Source organism: Mesoplodon mirus, assembly GCF_964341445.2.
Source record: "Mesoplodon mirus genome assembly, chromosome: 2".
Classification (NCBI taxonomy): domain Eukaryota; kingdom Metazoa; phylum Chordata; class Mammalia; order Artiodactyla; family Ziphiidae; genus Mesoplodon; species Mesoplodon mirus.
This window is the reverse complement of record NC_138977.1, coordinates 219,238,447-219,258,158: the sequence shown is the minus strand read 5'-3', so window position 1 is coordinate 219,258,158 and position 19,712 is coordinate 219,238,447.

Below are 19,712 nucleotides of genomic sequence, written 5' to 3'. Positions count from 1 at the left end.
CTCAAGAGACAACACCTTTTGTGTCTTCCCGCCCTCAAATTACTCCTTTTGGAGCAAATGCTAGAGAGGCCTGCCAGTCACGTCCAATGGAATGTTTCTCACTTACATAGGTCTACTTACCAGCTTTAAAGTACAAAAACTCAGTTCTGTGAAAACACAGAGATGATTAAGCCCCAGGGACTGACTTGGGTCACCAAACACACGAGAATGAGGTATAAACCCAAATGCCAGTGCAGTAATTTATCATAAGAAGTATGACTATTGAAGGAGCTGGACCCTCAAGTGCACTAGTCAGTGGCTCTCTTATTCTTCCTTATTTCTGAAACCCTGAGCACAAGGCTGGGCTCAGAGTTCATATTCAATAAATATTGATGTTTATTGAAGATTGATTCCAAAGTGAATTTTTATCTCTGTCTTTTTCCTTTGCTCAATTTGTTTTCCACTACAACTACGTTTAAACACTGAGAGTATTCTTTGCTGGTGTTTTGTTTATTTGTTTGTTTGTTAGATTTGCTAGACAGAAGCAGGGAGGAAGCAGGTTCCTCTGGGATTAACATAGCTGCTTCTGAGAGTTATATTCCACGGGAGCTTCAAGTGGGTTTGTCTAAAATGGAGCCATAAGTCTTGGAGAACTGCCTGGAAGAAGCTCCTTTGAGCCATGCTGAATAATGAGGGGCATATCTGTCCTTGGTGACTTTTTTTCTTCTAGGTCTTAGGACACGCCTTCCCCAGGGACTATAGATTGAATGTTTGTGTCCCTCCAAAATTCATATGTTGAAACATAATCCCCAGTGTGATGCTATTTGGAGGCGGGTCCTTTCAGAGGTGATTAGGTCATGAGGATGGAGCCTTTATGAATGGGTTTAGTGCTGTTGTAAAAAACACCTCAGAGATCTCTCTCACTGCTTGCTTCCACCATGTGAAGGCCCAGTGAGAATACAGCTGTTCCTCTGGCTCCTACCAGATACCGAATCAGCTGGTGCCTTGATCTTGGAATTCCCAGCCTCCAGAACTGTAAGAAATAAATTTCTGTTGTATATAAGCCACCCAGCCTGTGTTATTCTGTTATGGCAGCCTGAATGGACTAAGACACCAGGCCTTCTGGAATTCACTTGCCCATATCAGAAGCTTAAACATGACCCTGAATTTCCCTTTCTCTATTCCTTGACTTTGGGTACCCTTCTCTTTCTTCAGTGTCACCACCCTGGTAAAGGTCATCCTTATCTCTCACCTGGACCCTGGAAACAGCCTCTAATGTTGTCCATGTTCAATCCATTGACCAAATGGTGGCCAGAGTGATTTTTTTCAAGCACAAATGGGCCATGTCCTTTCTCTGGTTAGTATGCTTTAATAGCTCCCCATGGCCCTCTTTATATCCAAGTCCAACACTCCTTGGCCTGGTGTATATCAGACCCCTTTCCCCCTCTTCCTGGCGCCCACTCCGTGCTGGCCCTGCTGGACTGCATCATGCGCACACTGCTTCCTCAACCTTCTTCCCCGCCCCCGACGCCTCCCACTCCCTTTGCCTGGCTGACTCCTTCCTCTCCACCTCCAGGTATCACCTTGGGTATCACTTTCCTTCGCCTTCCTAGTCTGGGTCACGTGTCCCTTCTGGATGCTCCCATACAAATCCTGTGACACCCTATCAAGTGCACTGCATTACAATTGCTTGCTTGATGGTCTGATTTGCTATGGATTGAGTTTCTTAAGGGCAGGAGCAGCATCTTGATCAACACTGAGTCCCCAGCCTGTAGCACAGTGCCTGGCAAATAACAGCTATGACGACATCAACAAATGTAATGGCGACCGCTTATTAAGCATCTACTGCGTGCCAGTTACCGTGTTACGAGCTTGATGTGGATAATCTCATTTAATCTTTGTGATGGAGCCTGTGATCCCCTTTCAGGCATGAAGGACCTAGATGCTGGGAACACTGCAGGAAACCCAATCTCAGGTGTCCTTTGGGGATTGGCTCAGCTGAAGAAAACTGCCTTGCACATGGTCACACCTCCTTCTAGGGGCAGCCTGGATCCAGTGACTGATCAACAGAGGGGCATCACTGCCCTGTCCTTTGGGTCCAATTCGGGGTAGGGGCTAACGCGCTTTCCCAGCTCCAGAGCGCCCTCTGAGTTTGGCTGCTGCTTTCTTGGGACTGCATCCCAGCTCTGCTGTTCCCTCTGCCCAGGACCCCTTCCTGCTCTCCCTCTTACCCCTGTTGCTCTTAAGAGAATCCCTTCATAAAATCCTGCTGGCTAACTTCTGTCTCACAATCTGCTTCCCGAGGAACCAAACCTGGAACAATCCTCTCAGCAGCCTCATGGGTAAGTGTTACTAAGATTCTCCCTTTACAGATGAGGTAATTAAGGTTTAGTAACTCGCTCAGTGACACAAAGCTCATGGATTTAAGTTCAGGCAATTGATTCTAGAGCCTACGCTTTTAACCAGGCACTCAATAAATACAATAAGTGAATCAATGGCTTAGTCCCACTAGTCAGCAAGGAAAACAAAATTTAAAGCTATTATTGAGAAACAAAGCTTTGTGCACATAATTTTCTCAATGCCGAGGAAACAAGGGCAGCAGCAAACGTCTGGGGACGATCACAGTCTGTCCTGCCAATGGTGTGGACGGGCCTGGCTGACTCATAACACAGGTCACAGAGAGGGGACTCAAGCCCAGCCATAAAGGAGAGTTCTAAATGAAAATGTCACCTGAAAGATCTCAGTGTCTGGATGATTTAATCCATTTCTAATGGAACACGTGAGCTGGCACAGAAGGACAGCCAGCTCTCCTCAATCTGTGCAAAATGCTGATCAGCCCAAGTTGCTTCTGTTTGCTTTGAGATGAGATCAGAGAACAACACATGCATCCAGGGCCACCTGGATGGAAGCTCTGGCCTCTTCTGAATGTCCTGATGGTCAGGTTCATTGGGAGGGCCACAGGCAGTAGGTGGTAGAGCAGAGAGATGAATAGGAGATGTCTGGTCTGGTTATGCTGTGTAGACCTCAGTGATGAGCTCTAGGTATACACCCTGTGGAGGGGGAGGGGAAAATCAATACGGCTTAAGCTCAGAGTTTCAGATTTCAGCACTAACTATGCATCTGTTTGTTATTTTATTTTTTTTTTTTTTTCTTTTTGCGGTACGCGGGCCTCTCACTGTTGTGGCCTCTCCCGTTGCGGAGCACAGGCTCCGGACGCGCAGGCTCAGCGGCCATGGCTCACGGGCCCAGCCGCTCCGCGGCATATGGGATCCTCCCAGACCGGGGCACGAACCCGTATCCCCTGCATCGGCAGGCGGACTCTCAACCACTGCGCCACCAGGGAGGCCCCATCTGTTTGTTATTAAAAGTTATAGGCTGTGCCTGCTCCAGCCCGGCCGCCCTGTGCTCTCTGACCTCCTGTGGCAGGCACATCCTGTTCCAGGCACATCCTGTTCCAGGCACCTGGGCCTTTAATCATAAACTACTCTGCTTTGCTATTTAACGGTCTATGTTCTTCCCTGAAAGGATGGCAGGAGCCGTGGAAATGGGGACGCTAGTGTTAAAAGCTAATTTTATTTTAAAGATTTTTTTTTTTTTGATGTGGACCATTTTTAAAGTCCTTATTGAATTTGTTACACTATTGCTTCTATTTTATGTTTTGGTTTTTTGACCGCGAGGCAAGTGGGCCCTTAGCTCCCTGACCAGGGATCAAACCCGCACCCGCTGCATTGGAAAGCGAAGTCTTAACCACGGGACCACCAGGGAAGTCCCAAAAGCTAATTTTTAAAAAATATCAGGCACAGTGCTAAGCACACCAGGACCTGATCTTATTTATTTCACGCAGCAGTTCTAAGATGCATTAAGCCCATTGCACAGAGGAGGAAACGGGTTTAGAGATATTGAGTAACTTGCCCAAGTTCACATGGCTGGTCAGCAGGTAGAATAAGCATCTGAAATTAAATCTGTCTGATTCCGTGGCCTGTGCTTAATTACAAGGTTAAACACGCCTTTGCCTTGTGCTGCTTCTCCATCCTCCCATCCTCAGTGAGTCCCAGCTGAGCAGCTGTGCTAGGTTGGATAGTGTTCCCCCCAAATTCATATCTACCCAGAACCTCAGAATGTGACCTTACTTTGCAGATGTATTCAAGTTAAGATGAGGTCATACTTGATTAGGGAGGACCCTCATCCGATGACAGGTGTCCTTATAAGAGGAGGAAAATGTGGCCACACACACAGACACACACACACGCAGGGAAAACGCCATGTGATGCAGAGATTGGAGTGATGCACCGACAAGCCAAGGCTTGCCAGCAAACACCAGAAGCTGGGAGAGGCAAGGAAGGATCCTCCCCAGAGACAATCAATTTCTGTTGTTTTAAGCTACCCAGTTTGTAATACTTTGTTAAGGCAGCCCTAGGAAACCAATACAGCAGCCGTACTATCAGTCTTTATTGTCCAACCCAAATGTTGCTTCTGTAATGCATAATAAGAACCACCCTTTGGAGCATGATTGACAAATTGTTTCATTTGTCCCTCATCACACACAGCCATGCAGGGAGGTAGACCTTCTTGATTCCTCATCTCCCCACCAGGCAGAAATCAACCTGTAACCGAAAGTGGGGTCCGACTGCTCACTACTCAAAAGCCAATAAAGAAGCCAGGTTGGTGGAAAGGAAAGTTTGCTTTATTTTGGATGCCGGCAACCAGGGGGGAGGGCGGACGCCTGTCCAAAGGCCGACTCCCCCCTCCCCTGACAGTCAGGGGACAAGAGCTTCTATAGACAGAGGGAGGGGGCTGCATGCAGAAACAGCACAGCCAGCTCTGACCGTCATCTTGAAATTGGTCATCGGTGGCCTGACCAGCGTCACCTCGATTGTTTTAGGTACAGTTAATCTTCAGGTCCAGGGCCGGTTTGTTTCCATTTTTTTGAGGCCAGTTCTCAGAACTGTGGCAGCTTATGCTGTGGCTACAGTCTGGTCACCATGTAGTTCACTTCTTCCACCTGGTGAGGGTTTCAGTACCTATAAGACTGCTCGCAGGATGTGGCTCAGAATGTTATCTGTAGCCCTTGAGGAAGAACTAAAGGTCCTTGACTATGCTTAATGACTAAACTATTATTATTTGGTCTCCTTTGACTGTTTTCCTCTGTTTCTGCATTTTTTCACTTCTCTGATTAAACTTATTCTTTGGCTAAAGTTTTTCCGCAGACAAAAGGCAGGCGGAGGACATGGGGGGCAAGGACCATAGGGTCCTGTTCTGTTTCAATGCCCTCTTTTCTTTGATACTCCTCAGTCTTCAAGAGGGACGGGTACAGAACAAGAGGGGAAGAAAGTTTTGGGTAGAGAGTTAGTCATCAACTTGGCAGAGGACCTCGGGTTTAGGTGCATTTCTGTTTCAATTTTCCCCAACTGTTTGAGGGAATGGGGCGACGACCGCTCTTGGCTACTTCTTGCTGAAGTGGGGCGTAGTCCTGTCTAATTTGGGGAATGGACAGAATTGGAAATAATCTCGAGCTCCATGCTTAGCATCCATATTTTGTATTATGAGAACATTACCTCTCTCCTTGATTCCTTTTCATAGTACCTGGACAAACACGTGAAAATCTGTAGACATTTTACAGTGAAGATAATAATCAAGATGCATCTATGTATTATTCTCTGAATGTATTTTTTCTTAATGGTTAAAGCAGATGTACAATGTATGTTTAATAGGCCATAAACAGGCTGTTTTGGTTTGCCTGAAGTTCAAATTAAATTATGTATAAGCCAGAATGACTTCCCCGTACCTCAATATGTGAAAATTTCCTCCATCATTTCCCCCTTTTAATTGTAACTCTTTCCATAGAAAGCACTGATATGCAATATGCTTTTCCAGAGTGGCTCAGTTGCCTGCTCTGGATCCGTTCATGTCCCTCGGTGCTAGGCCTCTTTTTGTTTGTATATTTGCCTAGTTGTCCACGTTGAGGGAAAACTAATCAGATATCATGAACAGACTCAGAGGTATGTTAATCGGGAAATGCTTTATAGACCATACACTTTACCATTTATATCCAATTCTCACACAAACATTGTACATGTGCTTTAAGCAGTAAACTTGGAGCCAGCAGTGATACACACCATGAGTAGTTATGCTCTGTGACAACTTCACTGGACAATTTTTTCCATCCTGAACATCAGGGTCAAAAGTATGGTTAGAAACAAAAAAATAGCATTCGGTCAGAATTTTTTTTTTAATTTCTTACTCAGTTCAACAGTATGATCTGAAAGTTATCAAATGTTTTCCATATAATTAAACATACCAAATAATCCTAATTGGTTTAGAAAAAGAAATTTCTTAACACAGAGAGAAAACCAAATTTAGTCTTGTACCAATTTACTGTTAATAAAAAATTCATTTACCTAATTCAGTCTAATCTTAATCCTGACAACATACAAAATTCTTTTCTCAAAGTTCTTTTTTCACAAACCTTTTATCACTTTTTGGATCCATACAAATTTGTCCTTTTTTTTTCCCACCCAACCAACTGTAGGACAAAATTTTTATCATCATTTTTCCTCAACAAAAATATCTCCATGGGCTTCCCTGGAGGCACCGTGGTTGAGAGTCCGCCTGCCGATGCAGGGGACACGGGATCGTGCCCTGGTCCAGGAAGATCCCACATGCCGCGGAGCGACTGGGCCCGTGAGCCATGGCCGCTGAGCCTGCGCGTCCGGAGCCTGTGCTCTGCAACGGGAGAGGCCACAACAGTGAGAGGCCCACGTACCGCAAAAAAAAAAAAAAAATCTCCATTCTTTATACGTTTTCTTCACTGACAACACATATCCTACTTGCTTTATACACTGAAACGTTTCCCTTATCATTTTTACATATTACAGTTTTAACCCTTAAAAACCTTAACAAAGCCAAGAAACAGGTAATTGAACTATTTGTTATATCAGTATTTTCTGATTGGCAAACTTAAGAACATATTCCATAACCTCTAAAAGCATACATTTTGAGCTTCCCTGGTGGTGCAGTGGTTAAGAAACCACCTGCCAATGCAGGGGATATGGGTCTGAGCCCTGGTCCAGGAAGATCCCACATGCCGTGGAGCAACTAAGCCTGTGTGCCACAACTACTAAGCCCACATGCCACAGTTACTGAAGCCCACGTGCCTAGAGCCTGTGCTCCACAACAAGAGAAGCCACTGCAATGAGAAGCCCACGCACCACAACGAAGAGTAGCCCCCGCTCGCCACAACTAAAGAAAAGCCCGCGTGCAGCAATGAAGACCCAACGCAACCAAAACTAACTAACTAACTAAATAAACAAAAAAAGAGCATACATTTTTTCATAGCGCAATTTCTCTTTAATGTGGTACAAGACGTGTGTTTAAGAAACCCAAACATCTTTAGTTTCCCTCTTGGTCTGCAAGAAGACAAAAAGTAGGTAAATTTAGATTTGTTTGATATGTAACTGCTAATTTTTTTTTAAAGCCAGTTAAATAGAGCTCTTTACAAATTAACCACAGACAGACACATATTGAGACATACATACAACCAGACAGAGATCTCATTGTTTTATCTTTTTACATTTCATGAATTAGGCATTGCAATTAAACTTATTAGTTTATGAATAACAGTCAGAATAACAGTCGAATTTACAAACTCAATTTTAAAAGGTTTCTTTTTCTTCCCCCCTTTTTTTGGCTTGAAGTTTTACTAATTAACCCAAGGCTGAAGCCCCAGGCAAAGTGGCCTGTGTTTGTATTTCAAGGACACGATAAGAGTTAACCTCAAGCTTTTTCCTAGGCATATTTTTGTTCTCTCAGGGTCAGAATTCTGAAAACAGCATTTTATCAAGCTAGCTTTCTCTAACTGCATATACAAAAAGAATCAGTTTTGAAATTTCAAAGAGTTTTTATGTTGATCGGTTTTCTCAGGAGTCTAAAGAACACTGTCGCCATACATTGGTTTTTAAAAAATCATCTTTCTTTTTCTTTAGTCATAATTTTATAGCTAAAATTGTTTTAATGAATTGAACCTGAATTTCCCATTTTACACAAGACCACAAAGATACCGATCACACAGATGGAATACACACACCCCAAAAGACAGATCTATCACAAATCCTCTTCAGAGGATGACTTGTATGGAGGCCCAAACAAACACTTCCCCAACACAAATGGTCCTCAATGGTAGATAGATGTCAGAACCAATTGGAATTGTCTTCCCTGAAAAGTACTAAACTCTTAACTCATTTGGATATTTTTTTTTTTTTTTTTTTTTTTTTTTTTGCTGTACGCGGGCCTCTCACCGTTGTGGCCTCTCCCGTTGCGGAGCACAGGCTCCGGACACACAGGCTCCGCGGCCATGGCTCGCGGGCCCAGCCGCTCCGCGGCACGTGGGATCTTCCGGGATCGGGGCACGAACCCGTGTCCCCTGCATCGGCAGGCGGACTCTCAACCACTGCGCCACCAGGGAAGCCCTGGATATGTTTTTAAATGAGGTTTTTTTCCTTTCACCTATCAAAGTCCTCCAAATCTTTCAGTGATATCACCCTGACTAATCATCAATGAATTGATAGTTTATCAAGCCAAAAATCAATGAATAGTAATAGAAATGGAGGAAGGGAGTGAAAAATGACTAGTTACCTATTTATTCATTCACGCCAGCAAACATTTGAGGGCCAGTCTCTAGGACTATAATGATGGATGAAATGTCAGCTCAGCCCCTTTTGTGGAGGTGAGAACCCCATGAACAGTTAAACCATAGCACAAAATGGTAAATGTTATTGCAGAGAATAAGATGTTCTCAGAGGTCAAAAGACAGAGAAATCACCCCAGACTGGTGGACATTTATGTTGGGGAAAAAAATTTAATCATTAATATACATGCATGATACAGAACTCAAAATGTACCGAAGGATAGATACTGTATTCATTTGCCAGGGCTGCTGTAACAAAGTACCACAGACTAGTTGGTTTAAAACAATGCAAATGCATTGTCTCATAGTTTTGGAAGCTAGAAGTCCAAGATCAAGGTGTCTGCAGGGGTGGTACCTTCTAAGAACCGCAAGGGAAAAAAAAATCTGTTCCCATGTCTCTCTCCTGGCTTCTAGTGGTTTTCTGAGAATCACTTCAATCTCTGCCTTCATCTTCACCATGTTCTCCCTGTGTACCTGTCTGTTTCCAAATTTCCCCTTTGTATGAGGATACATGGCTCATTGGATTAGGGGCCCACACTACTCCTGTAATGACTTCATGTTAACTAATTACCTCTGCCATGACCCTATTACCAAATAAGGTCTCATTTTGAGATACTGAGGGTAAGGACTTCAACAAATGAATTTTGTGGGTCACAATTCAACCCATAACAGTACTCAGAGAAAAATAAATCTCCTTTCCTCTAATGTTCCCAAGCCTCCCAGGTCCCTGCTCCCAGGTGCCCGCAACCAGTAATCCCAGGTTACTGGGTATTCTGCCATGCATTTCTTGGCAGGTATGTGCATTCTTCCCATACACAAAAACTAGCACATCACGTGCACTGGCATCCTCTTTACTCTTTTCACGTAATACCCTGTGAAATTTTCCATATCAGTCCACACAGACCTTCTTTATTCCCTTAAGTGGCAATACAATAGTCTATAATTTATTTAACTGGTCCTCTCTTAATAAACATTTAGATAGTTCCCAGCCTTCTGCTTTTACAAACAATGCCACAATGTATATTCTCTGGCACACATCATTTTGCATGAATGTACAAGTACATCTATTAATACCTGGAGGTGAAAGCGCTTGGTCATTGAACCAGTGCATTTTAAAAATTTGAGATGTTTTACCAAATTGCTCTCCAAAGAGGTCAGAAAAGGTCAGCCTTGCACGAGCCGTGTTCACAGTGCCTGATTCCCCATAATCTCACCAGACTGTGTACCTAACTTCCTGATCTTTGCCAATCTGATATATTCGCTTTGTATTTTTAATTTGCATTTCTATTATTATGAGCATAATTGAGCATCTTTTCATCTGTTTAAGAGACATTTGGTATTCCCTTTCTTTGAAAAGCCTGTAGCTATCCTTTGCCCATTTTTCTGCTGAAACTGAGGAGGAATGAAAAGGATTTTTACAGAAGCAGAAAGATGGAATTTTAAAGGGGCATCAGATAATTGTGGGGCACATGAAGATGAGGACTGGCCCTGAAGGATGGCTTGAAGAACTACCACCTCTCCAGCTGTTTGAGATTTCTTCCTTCTCCAGCCTAAGAAAGAGTCTGCTCAGGAGCCAAGGGGAAGCCTGGAAACTAGATTCTAGGTTTAGAATTGCACATTTAAGCTTGGTCTGGGAGTTGTCTGAGAAAGCACTGGGCCCCTCCTTTGAGCCTGGTTTATCTCCAGGGGGCTGATCAAAGTTGGTGGGGGCCGGGAGGGGGCATAAGAGGTGGGAGCTTGTTGCTTGAATTCGGAACAGGTTTAAGAGAAAGGTGAGGGTTGAAACAGGTACATAAGTCCGAAAAAGACAGTCAGAGACCAGGTTCAGAAATTCCTCCCTAGGCCACAGCATGCTTTTGTGTTGTTCTTTTGTTCTTTCTTCACCGGCTAGGGCTGTGCTGAGTTCAAACTCAAACGAACAACCAGTTCTGTCTCAATCTGTCATTATCTTGGAAGGTGTAACTGAGTATGTCTGAAGAGCTGTTTTCAGAACAGAGAAAGGATCCGGGTTATGCTTCTGGTTTCTCTGCAGCCGCGTGTTTTGCACTCTGGGGATTAAGCAGATGTTGGTCACACATCCCCTATTGTTTCCAGAAGGTGCATAGGGTTGCTTCCAGAGGGTCTATCAAGTCTTGCTGTTCTATTCTTCCATTGTTTGGGGATTTATGGAACACCTCCTGACAATAATCCCTGAGCTTGGCCCTGTGGGAAGATACAGACATGCAAGAGCTGACCTGTGGGGCTTCCCTGGTGGCGCAGTGGTTGAGAGTCCGCTTGCCAATGCAGGGGACACGGGTTCGTGCCCCGGTCCAGGAAGATCCCACATGCTGTGGAGTGGCTGGGCCCGTGAGCCATGGCCGCTGAGCCTGTGCGTCCGGAGCCTGTGCGTCCGGAGCCTGTGCTCCGCAACAGGAGAGGCCACAACAGTGAGAGACCCGTGTACCGCTAAAAAAAAAAAAAAAAAGAGCCGACCTGTGCCTTCCAGGATGGTAGACTCTAGTTAGGGAAATAAGGCTACTGTGATGGTTGATTGTATGTGCCAACTTGGCTGGGCCATGGTGCCCAGATACTTGGTCAAACATTATTTTGGATATTTATGTAAAGATGTATTTTGGATGAGATGAAGTTTTAAAAATAGTGGACTTTGAGTTAAGCAGATTGCCCTCCATAATGTGAGTGGATCTCATCTAATCCTCGAAGGCCTTAATCAGAACAAAAACTGATGTCCTCTGAGCAAAAGGGAGTTCTGCCAGCAGACTGCCTTTGGACTTGGACTAAAACTCTTTCCTGGGTGCCCCGCCTGCTGGCCTATCCTGAAGCTTTTGAACTTGCCCTTCCGCAATTGTGTGAATCAATTCCTTAAAAAAAATATTTCCTTCTCTCTCCATCTCTCCTCTGCCTTGTGATAGATAGATAGATAGATAGAATCTGTTGTTTCTCTTTCTCTGGAGAACCCTGACTAATACAACTACTAGTGAGTTGTGTGACCCTCAAGGCAGTATCTTAGCACAAGCTGAGAGAGATGCTGAGGGGAGGGAGGAAGGTGGGCCTCAGCCGTCAGGGAGGCCTTGAGTAGGAACTGGAGAGTTGAGCAGGATTCTGAAGCAAGGACAAGTTTGAATAGGTGGAAGAGGGAGGAAGGGCCTTTTGGGAGGGGAAAGAGCAAGAGGAAAGCTGGGCCTAAGCAGGGGAATGATCCCGGAGACACAGGTGCTCCTGGCTCCAGGTACCTTCCACACGGCAGTTGTCAGAGTTGCAACTGGACCTTGTTAGTAGAAGTATGTGTTTAATGTCTGACTCCCTCTGAGGCCATATCCTGGTGTGTTTTTTTTTTTTGGCAGTACGCGGGCCTCTCACTGTTGTGGCCCCTCCCGTCGCGGAGCACAGGCTCCGGACACGCAGGCTCAGCGGCCATGGCTCACGGGCCCAGCCGCTCCGCGGCATGTGGGATCCTCCCAGACCGGGGCACGAACCCGCGTCCCCTGCACCGGCAGGTGGACTCCCAACCACTGCGCCACCAGGGAAGCCCCAAACCTGGTGTTTTTTAAGCATACATATTCCCCATGCCTACCTAAATTGTTACCACAAGTTGGTGCTGAATAAATTTATTCATGGAGTGAATGTATTCACTTTGTCCTTGTATTGAATTATAATCTATGGAAGAATGAATTCCCAACCTTGTTCCAAAAGGGGTCAAGAAATTGGTGATGATGGTTAAGAGAATTACTTTTTCCCAATAGGGAAATAATTTTATTACTTTCTTTTCAAAAAAGATACTCATAAACAATTCAGACAATGCAGAAAAATAGAAAATAGAACATCTGTAGTCCTGCTGCCCAGAGATGAGATGGAAATGAAATAACATTAAATCATCGTTAACTGCCGAAATAATGCCATTTGCAGCAACATGGATGGACTTGGAGATTGTCATACTGAGTGAAGTAAGTCAGACAGAGAAAGACAAATATCATATGCTATTGCTTATATGTGGAATATAAAAAGTGGTACAAATGGACTTACAGAGAAATAGAATCACAGATGCAGAAAACAAACTTATGGTTACCAGGGGTGAAAGGGGGGGAGGGATAAATTGGGAGATTAAGATTGACATATACACACTACTAGATATAAAATAAATAACTAATAAGGACCTACTTTATAGCACAGGGAACTCTACTCAATACTCTGTAATGGCCTATATGGGAAAAGAATCTAAAAAAGTGGGGATATATGTATGTGTATAACTGATTCACTTTGCTGTACACCTGAAACTGACACAACATTGTAAATCAACTATACACCAATAAATTTTTTTTTAAATCATGGTTAACTGTAGAATGTGATACGTTATTATTGCCACGTTGTCAGATCTCTCCTTGCTCTTGAACCAGGACCGTCATATTATTAAGCACCTACTGCTGTGTGTTAGGGACTGAAATACAAAGGTAAAGTAGAGAGACAGAGGGTTTCCTTGCCTTCCGGGAGGGTTGAGCAGATTCGAGAGAGTCTCACAGAATCAAAGCTTTTCCCAACTTGGGTGTTTCTGTACCACCTCTTGGCCGCTGGACACATGGTCTTTAGTTGTTGCTGTGCTTGAAATACACATTTTCCTTTCCCCTTCCGAGGCTGTGGAGAACAAATCTCTCAGGGCATTTCTCTGGACCCATTCCCATTTTATACAAAATAGGTTGTTAAATTTGAAGGGCCCTTTTCATTTTTTCTGTGGATCCCTCTGGCAACTCAGCTTCTTTAGTTTTATGATTTGGGGGGTTATTGTTTGTGTTTAAAGATCACATTCTTCACCCTGACAGGCCAAACTGATTTAGTTTTTATCACTCTTCACTCACAAAAAGAAGCATTATTCTCAGTAAATAGAGAGGAATAATTAGCAGCGTTTCCATTGTTTATGTTTGGATTTTTTAGTGTTATTTTTTAAGTACATAAATAATATACAAGATATACCATTGTTTGAAAATGTGTTTTAAATTTTAAACTCAAGTATAAATGAAACATTTCATCCAGTGTCTTAATCTGTTCTTTCTCTGCATTCTTTAGGGTTGTTTTCACACAGTGGAGGCTAGAGCTTAACCCACTTGTACCTGGGAAAAATCTATTATGATTTTCCAAAATGTCTCTGTTTCCCAGATTAATTTTATTCATTTTACCCACCCAGCTATCCTGTACTGTTGATCGGCCACAAGTTTTCAAGACCTACTTGGGAACTGGAGCAGGCAGTGTTTGCCTTTGTGGCATCTACGACATGGTGAGGCAGCCTGCACCCTCTGGGACAGGCCTGGTAGCACCCTAGGAGTCCATACAGCATTCCTTGCCCACAGCGCTAGGCTAGTAAATGTGCATTTGAAAGTCGGGAAAAGCATATGCTAGTTATTAACAGCTCACTGTCCGTGCCAATAGCAGGCAGGTCCCAAAGACAAGGGAAGCCAAGCTGTGCTCACTCTGGACTCAGTTACCAACCTCATGTGGGAGAGGAGGCCAGCAGTTAGGTTTCTTTCTCTTTTTCTTTCTTGTTCGTGTAAAAAGCAGAACTAGATTTTGTGATTAGAATTTAAAGATTTTTATTGTTTTCTCTGTAATTACGCAAGCAATTTATATACACCCTGTAAAAGTTGGAAAATACAGAAGTCACAGAAGAAAATGAAGGTCTCACACATGGATGGGAACTTTTTTTTTCCTTAATATTTATTTAGGCCGTACTGGGTCTTAGTTGCAGCACGCAGGATCTTCTTCACCGCAGCGTGCGGGATCTAGTTCCCTGACCAGGTATGGAACCCGGGCCCCCTGCATTGGGAGCACAGTCTTACCCACTGGACCACCAGGGAAGTCCCTGGTTGGGAACTTTTAAGGAGACGGGATTAAGATTGAGATGGGGAGGAACGTGCTCACAGTTCGGAGTGAGCTCTTGGTCACTGGCAGTGTTAACAAGGAAGGGGACTGAATGACCAGCCTCCTGCTCTGATTCTGTGACAGGAAAACCTGTCCTCAGCCTGCTGGGTTTTAAACAGTGTGTCCTTTTTCCCCACCGCTGCCCTAGAGAGCAAAAGAAGGCAAAGTGAATCAAGGCTCTGCAGAGTGGCACTTGCAGAAGAGGGTTAGTTCCCTGGGAATGCCACATCTGTCCGTTCATTCATTCACAACTCTGTAAATATTTATTGAGTGGTTACTATGGACAGGGCACCACACCAAGCTCGGGGGATTTTCCGTGAACAACACAAACTCTAGACCATGGGCATGAAAGTTGTACGGATAAGAATTTAGTCACAATTGTTAACACCAAGAAGGAACAGCCATCCTAGCCAGAAAGTTGGGAAGGCATCTTTGAGGAAGTCACACATCAACTGGCCCTTGTTGGATGAATAGGAGTTAGCTGGACAGAGGAGCCGTTCTTCAGTATGTGTGAAGGTCTGTGTTAACCAGCAAGGCCTCTCTAGGGTGTGGGATCTTATCCCAAGGGCAATGGGAGTCATTTGCAGAATTTTAAGCCATGAGTGACATGATCAGATTTGTGTTTTTAGGAAATCATTTAGCTGCCATGTGGAGAATGCCTCGTAGGAAAGCAAGATTGGAGGTCATGGGACTACTTAAGAGGCCAACATGAACATCTAAGTGAGAGATGGTATGGCTGGGACTAGAATGGGGATAATATTAATGAAGATTAGGTTTTATTGAATGTATAACTAAGTGCCAGGCACCTGCATGATTTCATTGAATCCTCACAAACACCTATAAAGTAGGTATCATTATTTTTGTTGTTTTATAGAGAATGCCGAGGCTCAGAGAGTTTAAGAAATTTGCTCAAGGTCACACAGTTGGTGAATGGAGAGTCAGGATTTCAACCTGGGCACTCTGGGTCCAAAGCCTGTAGGCTTAATTACCATATGTACCATATGTACTAGAAAGAAATAGATAAGATTCAAAGTATACTTAGGAGTAAGAAATAACAGAACTTGGTGATTGATTGGATGGTTTCTTCCATGAATGCAACCAGATGATTGGTGCCATTTATTATGATTGGGACAGCTAACTCAAAACAAAAAAAATTTATAGGTACAGCTTAATGGGAGAAAAGTTGCAGATCAATTAATTTATACTAGGGTAATAATGACAGCATATACTTATATGGAGCTATATGCCATATGTTCATAATCTTTCATGAGGATTAATTCATTCTGTTTGAATGTTTGTGTCCCCCCCCAAAAAAATTCATATGTTGAAATCTTAACCCCCACAGATGATGGTAGTAGTAGGTGGGGTCTTTGGGAGGTGCTTAAGTCATGAGGGTAGAGCTCTCATGAATGGGATCAGTGCCTTATGAAAGAGATTCCAGAGAGATCCCTGACCATCTTCCACCACGTGAGGACAAAGTGAGAAGGCTGTGAACAATGGAGAGGGCTTCCCCCAGAACGGATCATACTGGCTCCTTCATGTTGGACTCCAGCCTCCAGAACTGTGAGAAATAAATTTGTTCATGTAAGCTACCCAGTCTGTTATTTTGTTAGAGCAGCCCAAACAGACTAAGACCATTCTTATTTCACAGATGAGAAACAGAGGTGCCGAGACCTCAAGTCACTTACCCAAGGTCACAGAGTAGAAAGTGTCAGAGCCAGGACATCAGCCCAGGCAGGCTGGCTGCCGAGGCAGGCTCTTAACCATGGGCCATGTGGCTTCCAGGAGCTTCTGCAGCATAATGGTTCCCCTATGCAGGACCAGGCTTCATCAAAGCAACCACAGAGTGAAAGCCCAGACGTAAAATTGGCCCGTGGACATTTAAATAATAAAACCTGCGACTAGCATCTTTGGACTTTGCTCACTTACATAGGAATTGTGAGTCTGCTGTAAGCTGCTTATTGGTAGGGCCTGAACTGCTAAAAAGGGTTATTTTCCAAATATTATTTTCTGAATTGGTTGGGAGGTTTTTTGGTAGGAGGATGACAAGTTATTTGATGAGGAGTCCACAGGGAGACTTTTCGCAGGCTTCTGACGACATCTTTTCATTATGCAGATGTGGCCTTCTTGGTGCTGAAAAACTTTGCTTAATTTGGATGCCTGTGGAATTATATTTGGCTGCTATTAAAGGAAACCAGTGGAGGGGCAGTCATTAGTTCCTCACAAGAACGGATGTCTCTGCGTAATGGAGACTACAGCTTTCCTCAAATCATACACAACCCCCTGTGATCTAGAACCTGAAGGGGATGGATGCGCATGTGTTTAAACAAGCCTTCGAAGGAAGCCTCAGCCCCTGGAGCCACCCACAGGAGTCCTCATTCCTGTTTCAGAACCTTCGAGAACTTCCCACCACTCTCGGGGAACAACCCAAACTCTTCACTGAGCCGCCAAACCCACCGCAGGGTCGCCCCAGCCGACCTTGCCAGCTTTCCTCCCCTCCACCCCACCTGCCGGTCCCACTACAGAGTCTCACCTCCCCACAAAATACCCTATACGGGTTCCTTCCTGACAGAAATGCCCTTCTCCCTTCTCTTCATCTGGATCCTATCCATCTCATCCTTCAAGACCCTGGCAGAAGGGTCTTCTTAGAAAACTTTCCCCACCTGACCCAGGTACTACTAGTATGCTTTATTATACACAAATTATAATTATTTGGTTATGGGCGTCTTCCTCGTTAAACAGAGAGGCCAAGGATCAACTTATTAGTATTTATTTTTCTTCTTTCTCCCCATCTGTGGCCCATCTGTCCAGCACAGTGCCTGGTGAGCAATAGCCATACTGGGCAGACTATGCTTCTTGAGCTCTGACCCCACCTCCTCCCAATCTCATCTTAGCAAGACTATCCTGATCACGGACTAAACTCTATGCTAAAGTGTCTATGTTTTGGACCATGTGAACCTTAACTCCCCTAAATGTCTGGGCTAGGAGTGGGTCCCCAGAAGCCAACTCAATGTCTGGTATGTGACCTGCAATGACCTGGGAAAAAAAAATGAACCGAACCTGCAAGCTTTGCTTTTAGGAACGTGAAGTAAGAAACATAGAACTAACTGGCAGAAGACAGAGGTGTGACTGAGTCACATGAAGGGCAGAGAACAAGAGTGAAGACTTAAGGATGTCTGCTACCTAAGTGTCCAGAGCTGTCTTGGCTCCAGGATACCCTCTAGCTCTTGTCTCAGGGAGGCCTGGCTGTGGCCACTGTTCTTGATTTCTGAGCTCCAGTTTCCCTTCGTGGTAGCCAGCCTCCAAGATGGCCCCATGACCATCCCCTCCTGGTACTTGCCTTTGTATAGTCCCCTCCCACATTGAATAAGGCTGACTCATGTGACCAATAGGATATTGCAAAAGAGAGGGTGTGTGACTTCCAAGATAGAACATAAAAGACATTGATGATTCTGCCTTAGTCTCCTGAATCACTCCCTCTGGGGGAAGCCAGTCACCATGTTGAGAAGACACTCAAGCAGCTTTGTGGAGAGGTCCTTATGGAGAGGAGCTGAGGCCTCCCACCAGCAACCAGCACCAACTTGTGAGTGAGTCACCTGGGAAGTGTATCCTCCTGCCCCAGTCAAGCCCTTGGCAGACATTTTGACTGCGTGCAACACTGAGCTGAAACCTCCAGCTAAGCTGCTCCCAAATTTCTGACCCACAGACACTGTGTGAGATAATAAGTGTTTGCTGTTGTTTTAAGCCACAAAAAGTGGTAATATGTTATACAGTGATAGACAACTAATACCGCTTTTTGTTTCTTACAATAAAAATTCCTTGTAGGGACTTCCCTGGTGGTCCAGTGGTTAAGAACCTGAGTTCCAATACAGGGGACGCAGGTTGGATCCCTGGTTGGGGAACTAAGATCCCACATGCCGTGGGGCAACTAAGCCCATGTGCCACAACTAGAGAGCCCAAGTGCAGCAACTACTGAGGCCACGTGTTCTGGAGCCCATGCGCCACAACTAGAGAGAAGCCCATGCGCTGCAACAAAAGATCCCGCGTGCTGCAACTAAGACCCGACACAGCGAAAAAATAGATAAATAATTTTTAAAAATCCCTTGTATTGGCTTGTGTGTAAATACTCACTATTTACTCACTGCTACCTTGTGTGGTTGGTAGGTTCTCATCCACATTCTAGGGACATTTTATGCCCTAGGATTAGCATCTGCTCCACTGAAAGCCTAGAAGAGATATAATACATCTCTCTGTATTGTTTATACCAATGACATGTTACTTAGGTTTGGTGTGTTAGTTTTCAAAGAGCATTTTATATACATCTCATCTGATCCTCTTAGCAACTGACATGGGTGTGTAATTCTGTTGAATACATTTCAGATATAACTACCACTATAGATTAACTTTACATTGAAAACTTTTGCATTACTACATGGATAAAGCACTTTTTGCAATTCTTTCACATACATTCAGGATCTATAGGTTTGTTAATTCAACAAATATTTACTGACTTCCTACTATGTGTAAGGAGTTAGAAAACATATAGAAAGGAATCAGAATTTAATCTTGCCTTCAGGGAATTTACAGTCTAGCAGGAGCATTAAAACATGTATATAAATAACTAAAATACCATGTAGAAACTTCTAAAGCCCTAACACCTGGAACTAAGCACTGGCCTTCTCCTGAGTATTACACTAAAAGCTTTAAATGGATAATCTTCCCTACTTGGATGTGATATCTATGGGGGCGGGGTGTGGGGGGGGATTTGTCCTTAACTCTAACACCCGTGACAGTATTTGGCACAGAGTAAATATTTCTTTAGTGAATGTCACTGAGTCCTCACAACCTTATGAAAAAGGCAGAGTAGCAGAGTGGTTAGTGCATAGGTTGTAGAATCAGTCTCCAGAATTTGGATCACTCCTACTTGCAGGGGAGTGATCTTGGAGAAGTTACTGACCCTCTCCACTACTCAGTTTCCGGACAGGAAGAGTGAGGATAATCATAGGTATCTGGTTATATTACCTAATCATATTATCTCACGGAGTTATCCTGAGGCTCACGTGAGACAATTCATGTAAAATACTTGGAACAGTGCCTGACACATGATAAGCTCTAAAATGTTAACTCCTGTTACTGTCACTGCCAT